This window comes from Simochromis diagramma, unplaced genomic scaffold, assembly GCF_900408965.1.
Source record: "Simochromis diagramma unplaced genomic scaffold, fSimDia1.1 OVJJ01000822.1, whole genome shotgun sequence".
Classification (NCBI taxonomy): domain Eukaryota; kingdom Metazoa; phylum Chordata; class Actinopteri; order Cichliformes; family Cichlidae; genus Simochromis; species Simochromis diagramma.
In genome coordinates, this window is record NW_024387520.1 from 882,893 (window position 1) to 901,797 (window position 18,905).

Consider the following 18,905-nt stretch of genomic DNA (forward strand, 5'->3'; position numbering starts at 1 on the left):
TCTTCTATATTATACCCCATGTGGTCTCTGCATGTGGATATTTGTGTTCATACCCCTAAGGATCTGTGTAATGCACTTGCTTTAAGCCATTGATTTAACAGCAGCGACTGTCAGGGACAGAACAATAAAAGTGATTGAAGAGTGCAGTTTACACACAAAGAGATTTGTGGTTAAGCAGAATGGATGATCACCCCGATCGGACTTGAAATCCTATGTGGAGCAGGAACAGCTGAACATCTGGATGTGTGTTTGTGAAGGCCGATGCAGGAAGGATTAAAATCAGCATGCAAAGCAGGCAGACAACCCCCCGCCCACTCACACACACAAACACACCACCACCACTGTTACTGATGTTATTACCAGCTATATCTGTTTTTATTATTATTTTTCATGCTTCCAGTTGCTCTGATGAGCAGCAGGGAGTTATATACACTGCACTGAATTTATGTTATTTCTATTCTATTAGAGTTTCAAAAAACAAACAAACAAGAAAACAAAAGTCTTGAGCTCTCATGTCAGAACTTAACTTCCCCTCTGAAGTTAAAGGCTTCTGGTTGTGTGAGTTTTTGAGGTTTTCCTGTATGAACTTCAAAGGTTTGACCACAGATTTTCAGTAAATGTTGGGTGGGTTGGGTGAACTGAACACAGGACAAAAACTTCAGTTTTTTCCTCTAGAAGAAACCGATTGTGAGTTTTTGACGTGTGCTTAGGACTATGATCCTGTTTTAAAAGCTGTCCTGTTTTCATATTCAGCTTATCATCATTATTATTATTTTTTTCACATAGTGTGGCGTTTGCTTCTACATTTTTCTGGCATTAGTTGAATCAATTTTTATCCCATGCTGCTGGCTCCAAAACATGACCAACTTTCCTTGTGCTTAGCAGCTGACGCTGTGCTCTTTTCATTAAAATCTACATCCTACTCACAGCCAAAATTCAGTTTTATCTTCATCAGTTAACAGGATTTTTTTTCTTCTTAAAATGCATAAGACTTTTTTTAGCCTGGATAACTCCTCCATAAAGGTCTTATTGTGCAGACGTGGCTGCACAGTTGCCTTACTTGCCACCCTGATTCCTTGGTGTTCATACCTCAACATAACCTCAAAGGTTCATGCTATTTCTTGAGCTGAGGAAACATCTACCTGAAATCGTTTGTGTTTTGTGAGCATTTTGAGCGCCTAACAAACTGCTCAGGCTGCTAGGCAACATGTTGGAAGTTTATCAAGCTTTGGAAAGTGTTTGCTTTCCAAAACTTTGCTTTTCCAAGTTATGAAAATGTGCAAAGCAAAACAAAACGAGGCCTTAAAATTGCCTTTTGGAGAATCCTAAATAAGGATACCCAAACTTTTGGATGCTCGATCCATCGCAGAACATATAACCCACGCAGACCGCTTGCATGTGCAAACACTGCACCTGATCCTGAATGAAAATCGCATTTTTTATCAGCTTATCCGCAGGGGAGCGCATCGTCGCCGCGCTGAGTGGTCACCTGTGTGGCCCGGAAAGCTTGAGCGTCGGGAGGAGTGCGGGGACTGCTGCGCCTCTGTGTGCTCTGCTGTGTCTCTTTAAGTACAGCAGGCAGTGCTGTTGGTCCGCGTGGGAGCGCAGGGCACACGGTGCGGCGGCACTGCCTCTTCGCCGCGTCAAACAGCCCTCTTCTAATCGGACGGGCGACAGAAACGACAAGTCGACTCACCGCATGCGTTCGCTGTTTGACCCAAACAGATGACTGGAGCCACCGGAGCGAAGACCGGACTGTTTCAGAGGGGCTCGTCCATTGGTGAGGCCATTAACATTACTCCCTCTTTCTCCTCGGACTGAGAGCTGGAAGCGCGTAGCGGTTCATCTGCACTACAGCAGATTATTGAGCAGCACAGAGAGACTGTACGGGCTAATGGGATTGACAAACTAACATTAGCACTATAGGGCTTTTCTGAGAGTATGGTGCTCTTCATTTTTGGCCGAGTTATCGTGGATATGAATCATGTCTGAGCCCGAGGGGTGACCATCCATCCTGAGCTGAGTTGCGTCCTGTGAACTGCAACAACACCAAAGCTTGTGTTGAGAGCCTTATTCTGACTCATGTTCAAGGTAAGCCCGAAGACTACTCACACACACACACACACACACACAGGACACATATATATGTTTTTTTCCCTTTTCACTGCAGCAGCTCGAAATATGTCCTGCAAAAGCAGCGCTTGCTTGCTTGCTTAGTGTTGGTGTTGCAGAAGTCCTGATGTTCTCGCAGTGCAGCTGCTCTGGAATAGTGATTCAGACCAAAAACCACAGCTCAGAAATGGTTTTTGCAGAATTTGACTGTCACTTGTTGAAAAGACTGGCCATATGATTTGCTTATACTGAACCGCCGGTACTAAAAATATCCATTTGAACTAGATTTTCGAAGCTATTCTGCTCTTAACATAGTTGCAGACTAACCCAGTGCGGAAGTGAATGTTTTATATTTTTAATGCAACGTCTTCTGCTGTCTCCTCAGCGCAGTGGTCGCTAAAAATGCGTCAGTCTAACCAGGTGCCCGTCTGGTGGCCACAGTCAGAACCCCTTCAGCATTTGTGTGAAGATCCTGGCGTTTCATTAAAGCCCACCTGCTATTTTTTTTTTTTTGAAGAGCTGCAAACCGAGACTCTGAAAAGAGGCCTGTATTCATAGCCGTTTATTTATTTGGTTTGGGAAACCATTTTAGTATTTTCAAGGATGTTTGTCTCTGTACCTGAGGTTATGTGGTTCTCTTAAAGTGCTTCTCTCAAGTGTTTTGCAGTGTACTGAATATTTTTTAGGTTTACCTCGGTTTGAAAACATTTCCACTGTCTTTTATAAAGTGTACAAGTGAGATTTTGCATCAAGAAACAATAAAATAATACAGTGTAAATGTGTAATTTATATTTAATCATTCATCCTCAGCATTACCAGAATATTATGCACATTGAGCGACCTCCAGTAACCCTTCTTGTTTCTGATGACCTTGGTGTTCACTGTATTGAGAAACTGCTCATTGTGGAGTGTGGAGGTGGGAGAAGAAGAGCGTAGTGGCTGTTAAGATGGATCACAATGCTCAAAAATCAATTGATGAATGGGACTAATTGGTCATGCTGGTGTTTCAGCACTTGTCATGGCAGTAAATAAAAAGCATAGAGCCTGACAGACCGCTTGTTATGGCACTCAGTTCATAGCTCCTGAATCTAGTCCAAGCTGAATTGATCAATACTGTGAACATCACTGTAAAATATTACCTAACCGTTTTCGATTTCACTTTATTTGAGCGGAAACCACTGGAAATCTGCGTTTCTGCTGCATTTGAATATTGTTGTGGTTTCATTTGTGCCAGGCAGGAACCTGCTGATGCTCGTTTAAAAATAAAATCGCATAGATTTTATTGTTGCTAACATTAGCTGTGCTCTCCCACGAGCTCAGTCCTCCCTCAGGCAGAAGTGAACAGACGTCAGGGAAACATGCTGATGGCTGAAATTCATATTTGTACAGCAGTCAAATAGATTCTGCTGCCGATGCAGTGAATCATCAGGGTCAAAGTCACCGCATTTTGTATCTCCAGGATCCTCTTGGTGACCATGAAGATGAAATCCTGAAAGAAAAAATGTTTTCTTTTTAACTTGATGCTGAATGTGAATGATTTTCACACACAGGATTAACTGTGAGAAACCTGAATGTGCTTACATATGAAGTCCTTTGTGTAGTGACTTGGTGACTGGCGGCAGAGGGAGAAGGCTTTGAATTCCTCCAGCGCTTATTTCTTCATCCTCTTGGCGACCTGTCGGGGACGTGCCATGGATCGCATCCAGTGGACGCAAGCTTTGAAGATCGCCAGAGGAATCACAGTTTGCGTGGTTGTGAAAGCCATTACAGTGACGTGAGGGTGGTGCAGCACCACTAGACTGGATGGTGCGCTCCTTCCTGATATATTACCGTCAAGAAAGGATGTCAAGATCCTCATTAGAGCGTGTACAAAAATAGCTTAGCATTAAATACTTGGCTGGTTTTCGACTGTTTATAGTGTCTGACGTTCAAACACACAGTAGTAGTTTCACAGTGAGTGGCATGGATGTGAATACCAAACACAACTAGCGCTGTCCCTTCATGTTTGTCAGTAACTGATTTTTTTCAGTTTCCTTGAAGAAAGAGTTGATTTTAGAAAGAGGATAATCTTTAAAACTGTGTTACGGCTGCACAGGCCGAAGGAGTGGGTCACCCTCGCCGTGTGCACATTTCAGCCAGATTTTCAGCTTATACCAGGATTATTCACAACGGCAGACTTCCTCTGTGAGACGTAGCCAGATAATGACAGCCTAGACAGGTGGTGAGGAAATACTGCGAGGCAGACATCAGACAAAGCTGGGAAACCCCGAAAGACTAATCTGTAAGTCAAGTGTGGGGGATTTTGTCCAAAGATATTAAATTTGCAGATGCACTTATCAGGCTCAAATAAACTGAGGAAGAAGAAGACAAGCAACCTCGATGTTAAAAAGGAAACATCTAGACGATATAGTCTACCACCTTCAAGTCGATCTGTTTTGTCTCTGTTCTGATGATCAGGTGAAAAAACCTTTCACAGTGCTCACAGTCAGTTTGCAGTGAGTGAATATAATGTAAAAGCCAATTATATTTTTGAACTCAGAGACCTGCTGTTCAGGCTTTTCTCTCAGACAGACACAGGCACCCTACTGAGGACATGTTTAATCCAACCGAGGCTAATATGAGGCCTCTGTTTGTATCTGTCTGAGTCACAGTGCAAGGTTATGTGCTTGCATGTCGTCGATCTCCTTACATCCTGGCAGACCGAGTGTGTTTTTAAACAGAGGCAAAGACATTCAGTGGGTAATTATTGCATACTTTTTATATCTTAATCAAGTGCACAGTGCATAATTATTCGAGCGCAGCTAAATATCAGTTGCAACCTTTTTTTGGTTTCTGGAACACGAACCATATTTCTTTTTTTTGCATGTTACTCTTAAGTTATTGTGGAAATTTAAAGTTCAAAGTTGAAATGCGACCGCCAACCTCTCGTGCAATCCAAAAGCAACACCTGCCGTCAAATTGCATTCACCCCGCGCTTAACCGTGCAATCAGGTCCTTTAGTTTTCTGAACACAGGGTGTATTTTCTCAGCAGATAATTGTAATTAAACAGATTTTTTTGTTGGCTACATAGATTGGTACTCACCCAATGTGGAAAACACGCTCTTCTCTTTTAAAGCTTTGTCCTTGAACTGGAACTATCAAAACATTTACTGTTGTGTCAGGGTCTCGAGCTCCTTGTTTGTTCTCTGTGCCATCAGGCTGCCTCGCAGCTGTCTGATTGCTAACGTCTAGTCAGATGGCGTGATGTTGTAGGTGTTTGAGAGGGAGGGTAAATAGAGTGTAAATTGGGTAAAATGGAAACAGATAAGGAGCAGACGATAAGGAGAAAAAGGTGACTTTAAAAGACACATTTTCTGTGGTCTACAGCTGACCTTGAGACTCTGCCTGTCGGCGGGATTAGTACATCACTACTGTAATTGTTCACCTTGAGTAGCAGACCTCCTTGTTCTTTCTTCAACTCGATCTCTGCTTCACAAGAAGCCTTTTGTTGGTGTTAAACTGCTGGGCTCTGTGTTTTATACCTGCTGCCCCAACAGAAGTCCAATCTGGCAACAGGAGAGGCTTTAAATGGGGGAAAAAATGTAGTTTACTAACTCCGCTTTTAGGAACCGGAGACCAAGACTGTCTGACCGCATGCCTGCGTGCAAGTCTCTGGGTAATGTTCTTGACCTTAACCAAAAAGCTGCCTTTTATAGTCCTAAATGAGTTTTTCACATAAAAGTTATTTATAGTCCGATTAAGGAAGCTGAGTAATGTGGGAGTTGAGATAACAAGACGTAATTTGTTTACAGTGTCGTTAAAGATATTGGCTACAAAGTATAATTTAATGACAGCAAAACACTGGGATTCTTTGATTAGTTTTATTAGGTCAATAAAGAAGATGTTCCTTCCATGTTCCAGCCCTGTGGTGCTCTCTCAGCATTGGGAACATAACTCCAAGCAGTGTTAGTCAGTCTGTAAAAACACATCCATCCACTTCCAGACTGCACCGTAAAGAATTAGACAAGCTTGTGCTTTAAAGAGGATGTCAGAAGATTTTGATAAACCCTGTCCCAACAATACTGCAGCACAGCAGCAGGAGCCCCGGTGTGATAAAGAATCTGAAGGAGTGGAGCCCCCTCCGGGTCTGTCAACTTGTGCAGTCAGTGTCAGCGCTGGCTTCAGATCTCCTTTCAGCATGCTGCTCCCTAATTGGGCCGTCACACTTGCTAGAGAAATTTGTCAGGTTGCTGTAAAATGAACTACTTGGGCAAATCAAAATGTGCATCATTTTGTTCCTCCCCAAACCACTCATCTGCCCGTGAAATAACAGGATACTCGGGTTTTTAAATGGATAAACTACTTTCACTCATTTCCTGTTGGGAGTGTGTCATTAAAGGGTAAATACTTGCACTTTTTTTTTTTACCACAGTTGTTTGCTCAGTAATTGCATCTCCTGGGATCTCATCTGAAAGATGTGCATCGGCAACCAAGCTGCGCCTATTTATACACGGCACGCCTAAAGTAGGGGCTTATTATTCTTACACTCAGCCTTACATGTTGTTCCATTAATTTCCAGCAGCAAGCAGGATAAGCGGCTAAGTCTATCCCCTTATCGGCTACTTTTCTGAATCTGGCAGTGAGCAGAGCGCGCACACATGAACTCCTCCTCTGTGCTAATGTTCTCCATCTGTCAGTAATGCTGCTCAGGTTGGATGAGATGTTGGGAGCTATCACACGCAGTGACTGCACCACGCCTGGTCAAGCACGAGCCCATCGCCACGCCATGTCAACCCTCATCACCTCCCCTCTCTCGGTGATGGTGCAGATGTTTCCCAGGTTGCTCGGGGGTGGTAGGATGACTCAGCTCGAGTTTTCACTCGGTGCCTCACCGACTCCCAGTTCAGCCCCTCTCCTCAGTCAACTGGCAACTTAAACGCGATCTGGCTGCACTCAGACTCGGCTCAAAACACATTATTTTCAGTGTCAGGCTCTCGACTCTAGTGGTTCCCGGCCTCTTGAAGAAATTACTTTATGCAGTTATTCTGTGTTATTTCGTTAAGAAAACACTTGCCCTCGTGAATCCACACAAAACATCCTGGAATTGTTCAAGAAGCTCTCCTTTCGTACTGTGACACTTCAGCTATTTATCCACAACTTTCAGCTGTTTATTTAGACTTCTCTGCTTGCATGCTAAGTAGTTTGCAGCATATGGGAATTCTGTTGTGTCATCTGCACAATTACTACTTAAATATGCTACAGATCAGGCTCTAATCAGTTCCTGCAGTCTCTTGTTTATTTGTTTTTGACCTAACACAGTATGAATGCATTATCACGTCTATTCTTTTAGAGATATCATCTCCACAACATTTCCCACATGCAGAGCAGTAAATGCAGAAACCATGAGAAGTAACCCAGCCTGGAAATGACTGCTCGAATGTTCAGCACTCTCCTGGATTAACTACAGGGCCTTTTAGAGGGGCTAATCGCTCTCTGTTTATTCCAGACCTTAAAGAATTCATAATCCAAAGTACTCCATGATAAATCTTCGCCTCTGTGTTTTTTGTGTTTGTTTTGTTTTTGCTGTGTTCACAGCTTAGTCCGCAGACTTCAGTGGGTCTATTTCTTCTAATGCACAGTCCCTTAGGGAGGTGGAGATAAAAACCAAAGCTCTTTGCACCACAAGAAGGAGAAGGAAGTGAGTAAATGTGTATTTGGGGCCCAGGTGAACGGAGAATTTAAATAAATGCAACTGCATGTTTGAAATGTGAGAATTTCCTTGGGAAAATTACTGAGCACCTCACTGTCGTCACGCAGTTGCTTCATAGACTTCCGTTTCTGTATCTCACATACTCAGTTGTAAACACAGGCAGCTCTCTTCTTTCTTCCTTTGCTTTAGAGATGTTGTTCCATGTTGCATCAGAGCAACAGTGAAGCACTACTCTATGTGCACATCATATTTTATTCATACAGGCTGCAGCACTGAGGCACGCTCCTTTCTGCGAGCCCAAAGCAAGCAGCTGTCAGAAATCCCCAGATACTGTAGCCATTTCTACGTCTACCGTAGCATAAGCCATTGGGAAAAACAAGAATCTCTAAGATATACTGGTCAGAGTGAAATTCATGAGACAGCGGGAGAAGATGGGTCTGACGAGCCCCTACCAACCTCATTTTAAATGAACCTGCTTCTGTTTCAACCCTCGAAGCAGAAGGGCTGTGTGCATGGGAGATACCAGCTTCTATCTTTTTTATTAGTCTCAAACAACACTTACATAACAATGCAATAGGATACCACTGCCCTGAAATGCTCTGTCACTTTCAATAATACACAGTGCATCTTGTTATCAGAACAATACAACCCTGCACCACTGCGTCAGCATTTCTCAAACTTCCAAAGGTGCCATACAAGCGTCCTTTCATTTTTTTCCTCTGTTTGTCCAGTATTATCATGCATAACTTGCTTACTTTGAATCTATTTATTTGAAACACATACATCTATTATGATTATATTTTGGTTTTTTATAAATATTTTTTTCCATATTTTTGTTTGAGGGATATGTGAAGATTCATAATTACAGCATCCACAGGAAGTGATCTTCTTTTTATTTCCCAGGCCACTCCTTTCCGGCCAAACAGTGTTTGGCATTTTGTCAGTATGCAGCAAAACCAAGATATCTGCAGATTTAAGTCAGATGGATTCTTTTCAGCTTTACTTAGTTTGGTTTCCATTGTGTTAGTTCCTGTTTCTGTTATTTAGAAACCAGGAGACCTGATTTTGACTTGGTTTGTTTTAAATTTTGCACTTTGTACTTATTTATTTTCTTCATGGTTTTCTAAAGACAAACCCCGTTATTGCATTACATATATTCTTTGGGTTAATGCTGAAGTAAGATGTGAAAACTCAAAGTGGGACAAAGCATCAACAACGCTTTTTCTTGCCAAAAATCAGTTTTGCAAGCATGCAAAACAAATTCCTGCATAATTTATTTTTGGTTTCTTGGAGTTATTTCTCGTGGCTTATACCAGATTATTGTGAAAGCATTGTTTTGTGACTTACATTAACATTCTTAGCTGAAGCAAAGATTTATAATTGGAAATATAAAAATATGGGTGTTGGGGAGACAGCAGACTCTTAAATCCCTGCTGCCAATTTAGCAAAACGAATAAACCTCAACTCCTGTGAACCTGACCTCAACCTAAATCTTCACATAATTACCAAGTTGTCACCTTAAAATTTAAATAATTTATGTTATGGTAATTTTGTTGCACATCAAAATAGTGTGGCACAACACTGCATTACCACACACAGACACAGACATGCACACACAAAGTGTAAGCTTTCTCTTTCTCTTCCTTTTCTTCAAAGGATTTGATTTTCAAAACAAAGCAGAATTTAGAGAAGGCAGATAGTCCTTGTCCTAAATTCTGTTCAATATTCTGCCAAATTACATTAAAGAAAAAGAAACTAATGAAAAGTTCTTAAGTAAAGGAAGTGCATATCTTAACATACTCCTACACAAAAACCCACTTACGGTAGTTCCCCCCAGTCTTAAAATACGTGTGAATTTGACATGCACATTATTGCTGTGGTTATTATCAGTGTTCAGTCATGGGAATATTGAACTGACGGGACCGACAGCGAGGACATCAGAACATCAGCAACTTATCAACAACACCATCATTTGAATAAAAATAGAACGTAAACGCAGCGAGGCCTCTAACAATCTTCATATCTAATTGGAAAAGATATGTTGACAGTAGGCCTCTGGTGCTGCTCGACCTTTTGCACGCAGATTTGCGCGATGCTGATGAGGCGCGCGGTTCACTACACATTTTGCGAGGCGTGCTTACAGAGCATCCTATTATATGTACGCTCTTCATGTTCCTCCGATGAATGCATCCAGACCACTGCACCCAGCTCACTGCCCTGCGTAATTGTTCACACCGAACAGCTCATCAAAAACTGCTAAACAGCTTGTGTACAACAGCGCTCCACGACAGATGAGCAGACTGTTGTCATGCTATCCTTTCATTATCTTTTTTGTAAAGTAAAATAAAGTCAGTCGGTACGAGGCTGCTGTTATGTTCAGTGCAGATAAGTTGCTGTTTTGACACTCCACCAGTATGGGTGTCAGTTACTTGAGATTCTGCTGTGGGTTGTTTGTGTAGGTGGTAAATGCAATATAGACTTCTGCAATACTAGCGGCAGGAGAACATTTCTCCAGTGAAGTGAGAAAATAATTTTCAGTCATGATTCAAAACATATGCTTTGGCTGCATAAGCTTCTGCTCTGCTGGGGCTGCGGTCTGTGCAAACACTGTAAATTGAAAACATTGATGTTTTTTTTCGTGGTTTATTTCAACATATATAACTACTCAACTGTCACTGCAATCTCATAAGGAACTTAGCTCAAGATGTTTGCTGTTTAACTTTTTAGAATTGCAAAACGGATCATTTCATCCGCTTTCTGGGAAAACGTATGCTTTTATGTAGTGGACTCCAGCTGAGTGCTTACAAAAGATTTTGAGGTACGTTTTGCATTTATTTGCTTCTCCTCCGCTATATATTTCCCAGAAAATGTCACACTTTTTACTTTACTAACTGGCACCTATTTAGGTTCAGATTTCATAGATAAGGTATATTATTAACAAATGCAATATAATGTATTTCTGCAGACACTGCAGATTAGCTTCTACATTAATCAGATGGAAGGGTGAAATGTAGCAAATAACAATGCAATAATATCACATTCATCATATATATTTTGTGTGATGATACTTGGAGAAATAGGAATGAGGGACGTTTCACATGCATTGAAATGTTAGGCAACAGACATGCTGGTGTAGTTTTTGCTCGCGCCGAAGAGAATGAGAATTTTCTTTAAATCTAAAAAGCACATAAAGTGACAGAATGAAGTGGAAAAATACCACATACTCGAGTCTTTTACAGAATCCTGTTGTTTGTTGAGCTTCATGCTGAGACAGCAGCTTGCAGTTTCAAGATTTTATATCTGCTGAAGTCATCCCAGCATGTGGTGCCATGGACAGGATCACCTTTTATAGTCCACACAGCTTGCTGAGTAACCTCTTTAATCATGTTGGGAGTGTTCCAGACATATGTAGCACTCAAACGTCAAAGTTAATTTATTTTAAAAAAAAACTCTAATCAATAAATTTGAAATGATTTCTTTAAGTGACAGCAGTTTCAGCTGCGTAGGGTTTAGACCACTGTGATTCCTCACAGGAACCAGAAAAGACTTCAGAATACAGGAAGTGAGATTTTGTTAATACCTATGGCGTAAAAACAAAAGTGTCTTCAGAGCGTTTGAAACCCACGTTAATGATTGTTTCGTTTAACGAGTATTTCCTGTCTGCTCTATTGTTCATTGTATTTGCGTAACAATAACAACAGTGTTCCTTTCATTTTCCCCTTGCTGTGGGAGGTGAGAGTGAAGAGCTGCAGAACAACAGTGCTGGAGGATCCAGCTCTTTGCTTAAAGACACTTCAGCAGAGTGGCTGCTCGTTGACATGGGAGCTTGAATGCGTGTCATACAGTGGAGGGTCTGTCTCCCCTCCTGCTGCACCACCAAGCACTCGACTGTTTTTCTGTTCTTACTCTGCCTAGCGGTCCAGAAGGAGCTGTGTGATACACAAGGACAGTTGTGTCAACATCTTCCTCGGGGAATAAGTTAAGCCGTACTCCATGAGTACGAGAGGATGCAGTTCGGATCATTACAAACGAAAGATGCTTCCTTTTGGTGTTTTCAGCACGAAAAGCGGTCAAACCTCTGATCTGCAGTAGTGATTCTGCTAAAAAAAAAAAAATAGAGTAATGCATATTTGCACTTGTAAAGGGATAATTCAGCTTTTTTTCTCATCTGTCAAATTTCTTTCATTTTTTTGTGGTCACTCGTGGGCAATAACATGTAAAAACATCTCCTGGCCAACCCAAGCCGGCACGGAAAACACGATGGCGAGCATATGCTTAGATGCACACGAGCTTAGATAACCACAAGCTTGCGTTGGCAGTTGTTTTATTCTGTCCGCTTAGTGAATGCAAATCCAATAGTCACTGTTCTTCCAGCTCTGTTTTTGGTAGTCCATTTATATGCTATAACTAATTGCTGCCAAAAACATGTGGGACTGAGGATCCAGAGCTCTCATCTCTTCTGAAACCCCGCATTTTATACACCCTCCACTCTTTCTGACCTCCTCCCAATGACTTATGTAGAGGTCTTTTTTTGCGAGATACAACTAAACTGCTAAGCCGATTCTAAGTAAGTCCCCTTTGTTGTTTCTACATTAAGTGGTCTTTAAATCAGAGATGAGCTCTAGCACTGCCGTTTCACTCAGCAAGAGGGAATAGCAGAAAACCGAATTGTGTTTGGTCAACTGTCTTGGCAAAGACGGTGGATTATGTGCATCATGGACGAGTGCAGTGCTAACACTAACACAACATTTTATTTTGATAAATAAGTAACGAAGGCCTCTAAACCTTTCATGTTAGAACTCAGTGGACCACATAAACCCCACTTTGATCTTAAGTGGGCCGAACCAAACCCACATTTCTGTCAGTGTGTCAGATGTTTAATTACATATTTAATCCCATTTAATATAAGACAAAGAAGAATAAAAAATAAAATAAAAAATGGTCATGTAGTAAATGCAGCACAAATAAATAAATTTGTAAAATTACAGAAAAAGTTCTGGCAGCTCATTGCCCAGAAAATCTCCTTTTTTCCCCTTTGTGGACCCACTTTATTTCTATAATTTCTATGGTAGATAGTGAAAATAACAGGAACTTTCATGGTTTTTATTTGTAATTGTTTAGCAGGAAATGATGCCCTTCATCACATTTTCCAAAGGTTACTAGTGGGCCGGATTGGGGTCTTTGCCAGGCTTATTCTGGTCCCTGGCCTTGTTTTTCACACTCCTGAGTGATGCTAGTGTTGTTTTCTGGCACTAAGCAGAGAATACAATTTAGCAGATTATTTATGCTCATTTCCCCTCAAAGTATAATTTTCCCAAACAAAAAAGAATTAAAGCTTTGAGCAGAGATGACGTGGTCCTCACTCTTTTATCCATATCGATGGCGCATTTCATGCTTTCAAGCGGAAGTCTGGACGGAATCTTGATTAAGGACATCAACAGTATAACCATGTGTCCTGGAATCTAACTGGCTGCTGCGTAAACTTGTTACTTATCACTTCCTGTGCCCACTAGGCGGCATTAGCCTAGCCATGCTAATATGTTTCCCACAAACAATGATGGTAACAGTGGGCACTAAATGAAGAGTACTCAAAAATCCAGCTCACAAATAGTAAACAGATTCCCATAAATATTAATATGTTTGATAATGAGTGATACCAAATACAGATCAGGCAAATGCACGTTCATGAGTGCTGCAGCACTGCACTTTTCTAAAGTCTAAGCTCTTGCCTTGTTCTCTCTTAATAAATAACTACATTTTCTCTAGCGAATCAGTCTTGTGCTTTTAGATTAATTGTTGACTGTTGAAACTTTCCATTTTTCCACACGACTTTTCCCCTCCTTACCTCCAACACTCCTCCTCCTCCTCCTCTTCTTCCTCCTCACCAACTAAACATTTACTGAAAACCCTCCGCAATCCCCTCCTTAAGCGTATTCAAGCAGAGAGCGCTGAGATTCACAGCAGAGCTGAGCTTTGAGAATTCACTTTTAATTAAAGCAGAGATCCTGTGTGCTTAGTGAAGGTGCGAGAAGAGAAGTGGGGCAAAAAAACCAAAAAACCAAGCTCTTTTCCTTTTTTGAGAAAAAGCTGCAGATACTCTGTAAGGTCCTGAATGAGGAGCTTTGTTAAGGTTGGATAGTGGAAGACATCATTTGATCTCCCATTGACAGCGCCTTCCCGCTGCAGAATAATTACTTCTTTTATGAAGCCATTAAAGAGAACCAATTCAAGTGATTGTTTCTCAAATGCCCGTCTATGTGGCCAACTGGGATCTGGGTGCTGCAGCTAGCGAGGGTGAGTCAGAAAGTCACACAGCAGGCATCTGGGATGTTTATCTCTGTTAGGAGCTTGCTGACACATTAATACCAGAACTGTCATTCGGTTGGCATCAAAAACATTTCCAGCTGTTCTCTCCCGAAATAGAGTCAAACAACTTATTTTTTCTTATTTCATTATTTTCTCCATTCTTTTAAATATACAGAAAATTTTGTGCTAATCCGGATTTTGGCTTTTTGCTCGTTCCTAATTGAACTCTGCTGCTTTGTGTCCGCAGTCACAATAGAGCTATTATTCTATCACTTCCACTTTGCTTTCACTGTATAAGTTGCTTATCACTCTGCTCTGGTGGAAATGTTCATGATCATCAGTGACTCTATTAAAGCTCTGCAGCTTAATGCTACTGTGGGCTAGTCAAAGGAGAGGATTACATTATTTTTAGACCCTTTAATTTACCTCTTCTTTTTCTGAGTAAAAGTCACCACTGAGCTTAATGGACCTGGAGTTTTATCAGGATTACAATGATGCCTTTTCCCTGCCATCCTGGGCTTAATTTTTAAGCTTTTGGGGGGGTTGTTCTTTGTTTTCCTTTCATTGGTGCATTCAGCTCTCTCCAATAACAAATGTAATGCTGTTCATAATTACCACTGGCTTTTGGGGGAGGTTAACTAACCGGGCCAGGTACAACAGTCATTTCATAACAACACGAAGGAATACAGCGACTGCTTGTTTAACATTGGCAAAGAAAAAGAAATGTCACGTACATGTTGAAATATCATGCAGACGCTCTTTTCCTGAATTGAATAATTAACTTCTCAGTGTTGTTTTGGGGAAGATGAATGATTGTTGTCGTAGTGTCTCTCCGTAAACTTATGCTGATAAACTAATAATTAAGCAGTTAGATGATTCATAGTGATGCAGTGGTCGGGACTGAGTTTTCTCCAGGGCAGGATGTGATTTGACAAAGGTCGTATTTTACAATTATTATCTCTGATGAGAAAAAAAGATGTGAGTGTGTGTGTGTCGTGTTTGTTAGCAGGCTTACCGTTTCCTTTCTTTTCTTCAGTGCTAAGATTAGTGCTCCAAATGTTTACGTGCTTGCAGTTGTGGGTTTAAGATGTAGTGATATATATTCTGTACATTCAGGTGGCTAACTCTGATCCAAATCCACAATTTGGTTGGATTGTGAATGGAAAAATGGTCAGGAGTTTCACTTTAAAAACTGCTGAAAATGGCACATTTTCACCAATTCTTTTAATACTAGTTAATACTAATGCATCGATTTTTTACTGGGAATGTGCAGGACAATGTGCAGAAAATGCTTTCATACTTTTATATGTGTCAGAACACCAACAATACCTGTTGAATCAATAAAATAAATTTCACTATAGGACGTAAGCTTTAATGTTTCAGCGTTAGAATAAATATATTAACTCAAAATAAACTTATTTTACGCTTTCTGCAGCATTCATGTCCTGCCTTCCTTCAACATGGTTGCTGTTATATTTTTTGTAGTCTTCGTAGATTCTTTTTACCATTTAGTAGGCGGCACTCATTTTGTGTGGAAGATGAGTCATATGAGGTGTGAAATGCCCCTTTTTAAGCGAGCACACAGAAACAGTTGATAACCACAGATGTGACACTGGTTATTGCCAACTGGATTTTTTTTTTAAGCCAGCTAACCCTGAGAAAGCATGGCAGTGTTGAACTTCCGTCGTAATGTACCTCTCTGAATAAACAACATGCAGAAGCACAAACAAGAGAAAGCACAAACCTCCCCCAAGGCAGCTCTCTGTCTGGGCAATATTTACATTTAAAGGACTTGCATTGTATTTTACATGTGTTCATTTTTTTTATTTGTTCTCATTGAACTTACTTTAAGAGGTTTGTGGTGCAGTAAAAACAAGTGCACAGTGCAGGATTTTGTTAATTTGTCCTGTTGAAACCCATTTTCATGTACTTGAGATACTGAGTATAATTATTTTTTGTTTATGTAGCTATAGATATACACGTGTAGCCTTCATGTTTGGTAAAGGTTTTTGGTCACGTTTATCTTGTTTTCCAAAGATATTATACTTATTCAGGAACTTTGTACATGTATTCATATATATTATAACAAAATCACAAGAAAGTAGCATGATATTTAGCATCCTCATGTATGATTCCCTACATGCCTGTGTATTGTCAATACAAACAGTGGCAGTAAGAAACAAAGGCTATCTAAAAAGCTCTGCAGAACATTATCATCAGTTTGATGTTTTAAATCCATCCATCCATCCTCTTCCACTTTATCCGGGGCCGAGTCGTGGGCCCTGAAGTTGGAACACACCCTCCGGTCCCCCTTCTTAAAAATGGGGACCACCACCCTGGTCTGCCAGTCCAGGTGTACTGCTCCTGATCGCCACGCAACATTGTAGAGGCGTGTCAGCCAGGACAGCCCTACAACGTCCAGAGCCTTCAGGAACTTGGGGCGGACCTCATCCACACCAGGGGCTCTCTGGTGCCTCTGTTTAACTGCCTCAGTGACCTCGCCCCCGGAAATTTGCTGGTCATCCCCCTCATTCCCAGCCTCTGCTTCCTCCTCGGAAGACGTGTCAGTGGGATTAAGGAAGTCCTCGAAGTATTCCTTCCACTGCTCGACAGTTTTCTCAGTCGAAGTGAGCAGCGCTCCGCCAGCACTATACACAGTGCAGGTAGAGCACCGCTTTCCTCTCCTGAGACGCCTGACGGTTTGCCAGAATCTCTTCGAGGCAGTCCAAAAGTCTTTTTCCATGGCCTCTCCGAACTCCTACCACACCCGAGTTTTTGCTTCTGCCCGAGCCGCATTCCACTTGGTCTGTCAGTACCTGTCAGCTGCCTCCGAAGTCCCACAGGCTAACCAAGCCCGATAAGCCCCCCTCACCTCTGGTGTCCACCATTTGGTTCGGGGTTACCACCACAACTGTCATGGTCCTGGGCCATGTTGGCCCAGTATTCTTAGTTTTCTTGTATGTTTGTATTTTTTGTTCCCTATTTAGGCCATGTTTCCTGAGTTGCCCTGTTGTGTTGTTCCCTAAGTGTTTTCCCTTCGTGGCTTTTACCCCCTGTGTGCCCCTCTGTGTATCTGTGAGCCCTCGTCTCTCCTTATGTTTTATTCCACGTTTCCCCTGCCCGTTATGTCCAAGTTCTCCCCGTGCTCTCTCTCCCCCCTGTGTGCCCTCTGTGTATTTATGAGCCCTCGTCTCCCTTTGTGGTTGGTCCATGTTTCCCCCCAGCCCGTTATGTCTGTGTTTTCCCCGCGTTCTCTCTCCTCCTGTCTGAACCTCTGTACTTCCTGTTTGACTCTGCCCGTCTCCCGTCAGTGTTATGTTCACCCCGCCCTGTCTCGTTATGGTCATCTGTGTCAGCTGTGTTCCCCGTGTGTTCCCACTTTCCTCGTTAACCCTCTGTGTATTTCTGTCTGAGTCTCCCTCAGTTCTGTGTCGTAGTCTCCCTCATGCTGTGTGTGATTCTCCCCGTGGTTCCTGGTATAGTTTATGTTTAGCTTTCCCAGTTTAGTTTAGTACTGTTTTTGTGTTTCACCCTTTGCCAGCATTAAAGCTGTGTTTTTGAGTTTACGTTTTGTCTCCGTGAGTTTGCGTTTGGGTCCTCTCCTGCCTGCCACACAGCCGAATCATGACAGAAGACTACGACCATTACATGGACCCAGCAAACCGCTCTCAGCTGCGTGAGCGTCAGGATGCTGCCTTTGCTGAGCTAGAGGAGGAGCTCTGCTTGAGGCCGTGGCGCGCTCCTGACTACGGGCGGATTTTCCGAGGAACTCGGCTGGCTCTCGGTGGTCCCCGGAGCTGCTGAAAGCCCCCACCTGCCGCTTCACTTGCACCCAAGCCGCGGCCGCTTCAGGTGGGAATTCTCCGCGTCCCTTCAATTGCCCACGCTCCAGCCTCCGTGTCGCCGTTCTGCACGCCGGAGGCTCAGCTATTCTCTCCGCCCGCTTCCCCTCCCCGTAGGAAGCGGCGCACACGCCGCAATAAGATGGACCATGTTAAGCAACTCCCGGTGGTGAGCTACACTGATTATCCTTCTTCCGCTTCTCTGGACATTAAGAACAATAGACACACTCCTGATCCTGTCGATGTGTCCCTGATGGACGACGACATAGACTGGGAGAAGTTTTTTCATTTTGCTCCCTTTGAACAGGGAGAAATCACAGACAATAAGCACTCGCCAAAGGCTGTAAATGCTGTGAAAGGGAAAACTGTGAACCACTCTACCAGGTCAAACACACTCAGTTCCGGTTCCGTCTGTTCGGGTTTTGTCAGGTCCGGTTCAGTCATCCCCAAGTCGGCTCACTCTACAACTGTTAACCCAAGGATTTCAAAAACTATTAAAACAAGGACTGCTAATACTAAGACTGCAAAACATGAAGTGGACGGCGGGTTCATTTTTGACAGATCTATTTTTGTCGACCCTGAGCCTGCTGTTTCTAAGACTGTTTTTTCTGAGCCTGCTCCTTTTCCTGCTCGTGTTTCTCCTCCCGGGGCAGCTCGGGCCCAGCGTACCTCTGCACCCGTACCAGTTCCTCGGGTGGGGGAGGCTGAGGCCCAGTTAGTCCCCGCTCTGGTTTCCAGGCCGGCTGAGGCTCTGTCCCTTTCTGCACCCGTACCAGCTCCTCGGGTGGGAAGGGCAGTTGCCCAGCCGTTGCCGGTGCCTGTTCCGGTCCCCAGGGTGAGGTCAGCCAGGATACAGCCCGTCTCCGCACCCGTACCTACTCCTCGGGTGGGAGTGGCCAGTGTCCGGCATGTGCCTGCACCCGTCCCTGTTTCTACTAAGGGCTCAGGAGAATTC

General features: G+C 42.7%; 1 pseudogene; it reads left to right on the top strand.

Moving 5' to 3' along the window:
* Positions 1-1,586: 1,586 nt before the first annotated feature.
* Positions 1,587-18,905, top strand: part of LOC120726214 — a 40,749-nt pseudogene continuing 23,430 nt past the window's right edge.